Below are 5,281 nucleotides of genomic sequence, written 5' to 3'. Positions count from 1 at the left end.
ACTGCACGTGTTTCTTTTACTTTCTTTCTTTAAAATATTTTTTACAAAAAAAATATAAATGGGTTTCCATAATCACTCGATGTGATACAGTATAAATGTGCTATGGTTTGTTTGTTATGAACAGATATTCAGCAGTTATGGCCATTGCGTGTAACTTCTAAGTACTGTAGTCTCTGGGTGTTGGGGGTGGCAGGGGTGGGGTGCAGTGCATTTCCATCCTGGTGAACCCTTCATAGTACTCAGTTCTGTATCACTCAGTAAACATGACTCTTACTTAAAGGAACAAAAAGAGGGAGGCCCAGGCTACGTGGCTGGTGGTGCTGCAGCCGGTGTCCCTCTGAGGTGTGATCGATCTGGGGGCCCCACCATCAATCGCTCTGCAGAGGGAGGCCCAGGCCAGCCAAGCGATCGCACCCTATGCCGGTCTCCTGCAGAGGGAGGTGACGGGTGGTGGTGGTGGGGGCAGCGCTGCACAGATGTCAAGCAGTGGCAGTGGTGAGGGCGGGGCCAGCTGCCTGCAGCGGGGTGTGTGTGTGTGGGGGAAACCCCGATAGGCCCTGATCTCAGGCTAGGCCTAGGGACCCTACCCAAGGGGTCCCAGATTGTGAGAGGGTGCAGGCTGGGCTGAGGGACCCCCCCTGCCCTCGAGTGCATGAATTTTCATGCACCGGGCCTCTAGTTTTTTTTTATAAAAGAAAAGGATGTACATTAGTGCTTTCACATGCATGCTAATTGCTGCCTCGGCTTATAGGCATTTGAGTTTGCGATCCCCTCCCCTAACAGTCTTCGTATATTCCTATTATATTTATTTAAGATTTATTTCTGGACAGTGTCCTGGCACTGCTGTGGGCAGTGGGACACAGTGCCAAGGAAGGACAATGCAATGACATGCTTGCCCTTGTGTCACATGGACCCACAGTTTTGGGTTCTAGGTTTGTCCTTCCACTGCACAGAGCTCCCCTAGTGGTGAGAGTGCAGGCTCTGAAGCCCTATTGCTGTGGATCTAATTCCAGCTGGGCGGCCTTCGGAAAATTGCCAAACTTCTCTGTGACTTGCTTTTCTCAGCTGTAAAATGGGACTAGTAACTGTCCTTTCCTTCCAGTGTAAGCATGAGGATGAGATAAGACACAGTTTCTCCTAATAAACCCCTCGTAAAGGTGAGCTCTTCTTACCCACCTGTGTCCCTTAAGCAGGACTGGCTCATGATGTGCGGCCTGGGCAGTCACACAGGGCCCCACACTTAGCAGGGCTCAGTGTTTAGTGTAAAGCTCTGCTATTCCTGGAATTCTTAATTTTTTTTTTAAATATATTTTATTGATTTTTTACAGAGAGGAAGGGAGAGAGATGGAGAGTTAGAAACATCGATGAGAGAGAAACATCGATCAGCCGCCTCCTGCACATCCCCTACTGGGGATGTGCCCGCAACCCAGGTACATGCCCTTGACCGGAATCGAACCCGGGACCCTTGCGTCCGCAGGCCGACGCTCTATCCACTGAGCCAAACCGGTTTCGGCTGGAATTCTTAATTTTTTAAAAAATTTTCTATTCACAACTTTACTCACACAAAGTGGAATACAGCACAAACCTTCCCAACTTGATTACAGAAGCCAAAAAACATATGGTAATTTTACTTCAGAAATCACATTAGAATGTGTACTTCAGATAACTTCAGAACCTGCCCTTCAAATTACAGGACTGTCTTTGGAACACACCTCAACACGGTATTTCCAAAAAAGTTACATCACACTGACACTTTGATACCGTGGAAGTCATGAGAATCCTCAGTGTTTTGCAAAACAACAATGTCGGAAAGTAAATAAGGTTTGTTGGCATCTCTGAAGCGGAATGGATACATACCACCCACTCCACAGATGACAGAATCTAGGTAATAACTTAAGTGATATTTAGATGGCAACACTACCCTTTTCCCTTTTTTCAGCATAACTATATAGGAACCTTGCTAATACATTTTTAAAACTATCCTAACCTTGGATTTATATTTAGGTATCAAATGAAAAGATTATGGGATTAATTTTATTTTTTCCTTCTTTTTCTTTTTTTATTTTATTGTCTAAAGTTTTACATATGTTTCCTTTTTCCCCAATTGACACTCCCCCACCCCCCAAGTCATTCCCACCCAGGGCAAGTCCCCACTGCCCCAGTGTCTGTGTCCATTGGTTATGCTAATATGCATGCGTACAAGTCCTTTGGTTGCTCTCTAATGCCACCTCCCCTACCATTTGTCTCTGGGTCGATCTATTCTTCTTCATCAAATTATGTTGATCATTATATCCCACATATGAGTGAGATCATGTGTTATTTATCTTTCTCCAATTGGCTTATTTCACTTAGCATAATGCTCTCCTGGTCCATCCATGCTGTTGCGAATGGTAAGCGTTCTTTCTTTTTTACAGCAGAGTAGTATTCCATTGTGTAGATGTACCACAGGTTTCTAATCCACTCATCTGCTGATGGGCACTTAGGCTGTTTCCAAATCTTAGCTATGGTGAATTGTGCTGCTATGAACATAGGGGTGCATATATCTTTTCTGATTGGTGTTTCTGGTTTCTTGGGATATAGTCCTAGGAGTGGGATGACGGGGTCAAATGGGAGTTCCATTTTTAACTTTTTGAGGAATGCACCAGTTTGCATCTGGAATTTTTAATTTTTGAATATTTTTATTTTTGCATCAAGCTCTGCAATTATGTGTCTAGTCCTGATAAACACACATTAAATATCCAGGAAAAGTCTTTTGAAAGAATGAATGGGTGGGTGAGCTTAGCCACCCACATTGTCAGTGCAGCACCCATTATCCCAAAGAGCCAGTCAGGGGGCAAAGTCCCCCCTTGATGTGGACTCACCTGCCCTTTCCCTGGGACCAAAGGCCTGTCCTAGGCCTTACAGTCCTTCCATCCAATGGAGAGCCCCTCCATTTCCTGGGAAACTGGCTGCCAAAGAGAGGCCGCAGGCCCGTCCCCATATCCACAGGGCAGCCTGCACATGCCCCCTGCCCCCTCTCGTGGCTCAGCGTCCTTCATCCCCAGTCTATACGTGGGCAAATGGAGGCTCAGACACAATAAGGCTCATTAGGAGTCCCTGCAGCCCAGTACCTCTGCCTGGCCACGCTTCTAGTTTCATAAGGAGTCTAGCTGCAGCCCAGACGCCACACAATTCATCACAGAGTGGCCGTCACATCGGGTCGTACATTCTGAGTCTGAGGTCGTGCCCCATCCCCAAACCTAGTGGATCCACGCTGTGACCTGTGGCTGAAACACGCAAAGAACAACACACCTTCCCGTGCCCTGCATGCCCCAGCCAGTGCGCGTTAGAGGGGCCTTTCATTCTTCAAGGCTTCTGGAAAGTCCAACATTCAGGATCTGTGTAAAAGCCAGTGATGTCACCATTAAGCAAAACATGCCAATGGGCCTGCCCCTAAGAGGGGAAAAGATGAGAAACTAAGTTGATAAATAGTATATGGTAGGCCAGAGTGCTAGCCCCGGAGGAAAAGAAGCAGGGGAGAGGCAGAGGGACTGAGCGTTTAGGAGTGGAGAGTTCGATTAAATAGGATATTTAGGGTTAGCCTCTATGAGAAGGGGACAATAGGTAAGACCTAAAGAAGTGGGTGAAGCAGGAGGTTAATGTGGCTTTCTAGACAAAGAGCATTCCAGGCAGAGGGAGCAGCCAGGGCTACAGCCTGCGGCACTGCTGTGGTTACAGAGGTGTCTGATGGACAGGGAGCTTTGTCAAGTCCATCGCCTCCCCTCCTCAGCCCCAGTGTCCATCTCCGACTAGCTGACTGCAGACCAATCCAGTGTATAGGGTTTTGAACAATTATTTATTGAGCCTCTATGAGTGGTACTGCTTTATTATCATCACGTGGGTTTTGTTTTTGTTTGGGGTTATTCACATTCAAACAACAGAATTCACAACCACATTCCAGTACCTAACTCCGCCTGAGATGCCAGCCCTGCACTCTCTGTGCCCAACGACTCTTAGTAACAATCTGTCCCTTTAGGCCCACAGCCTTCCTGCTCACCAGGGGCCCAGCCCAGTGGGCACAGCAGATACCACTGCTTTCCTCTCCTGACCTGAGGGTGGGGGTCCCCTCCACCTTGGGAGCCCGGGAGGAGGTGGGGAAAGGGCAGCCAGTTCCCTCTGCTCAGACATGGCTCTCCTGGGGCTGTGAGGCCTCTGTGGCTCCTCTGAGCCACCACAGCTCCACTTGCCCTGGCGGCTCCTCCCTTCCATTTGCAGAAGCTTTGACTCTCGCACTGTCCTGAGCCCCAGGCAGCTCCTCTCTGCTCAGTTCTGCTGTGGCCCAGGAAAGCTGCCTGGGGGGCTCTCCCTCTGCCTGCCTGAGAAGGACCTGGCTGTGCACCCCATCTCTCCAGGTAACCAGACCCACCGCTTCCCCCTCCTCACCTTCCAGGCCTCCACACACTAGACTAGACCACACCCCATGGCTCCTGTGGGTGTGTATGCTGGGATGGGTGTGAGTGTGGCCCGTGCACAGTGGTAAGGATGTCCAGGTTTTCATGTGTCTGAGTGGAATAAGGGGGCCTCCGCATGCCCCTGTGAGTGTGTGTGTGTGTGTGTGTGTGTGCGTGTGTGTGTGTGTGAGAGAGAGAGAGAGAGAGTGGGTGTGTGTGTGTCTGTGTGAGTGTGTGTCTGTGTGAGTGGGTGTGTGCGTCTGTGTGAGTGGGTGTGTGCATCTGTGAGAGTGGGTGTGTGTCTGTGAGAGTGGGGGTATGCATGTGTGAGTGGGTATGTGCATCTGTGTGAGTGGGTGTGCATCTGTGTGAGTATGTGTGTGTGAGTGGGTGTGTGCATCTGTGAGAGTGGGTGTGTGTCTGTGTGAGTGGGTGTGTGCCTGTGTGAGTGGGTGTGTGTCTGTGTGAGTGGGTGTGTGTCTGTGTGAGTGTGTGTGTGTGAGTGTGTGTGTGTGGCTGTGGGAGTAGGAGTGTATCTGAGAGGCTGCACTAGCCTTGGTCCTGACAGGAGGCTTCCCTGAGCCAGCCTGCACCCTCTCAGAGGCTCCTGCTCCAGAACCAGTCACAGGTGCACAGACACACACACACACACATACACACACACGCATGCATACAGACACACACACATACACACACACACACACACACACACACACACACACACACACACATTCTCTCCAGCTCAGCCTCTGGCAGGGAGCTGAAGGAAGGGAGCATCCTTGCTCCCGCCACTGCCACCGCCGCCTCCGGGCTCCTGGGTGGAGGGCTGGGCGAGCGGGGCTGGGGGAGAG

This window comes from Myotis brandtii, unplaced genomic scaffold, assembly GCF_000412655.1.
Source record: "Myotis brandtii unplaced genomic scaffold, ASM41265v1 scaffold152, whole genome shotgun sequence".
NCBI classification, from domain to species: Eukaryota; Metazoa; Chordata; class Mammalia; order Chiroptera; family Vespertilionidae; genus Myotis; species Myotis brandtii.
The sequence above is the reverse complement of the archived record's forward strand: the minus strand, read 5'-3'. Positions refer to the sequence as shown.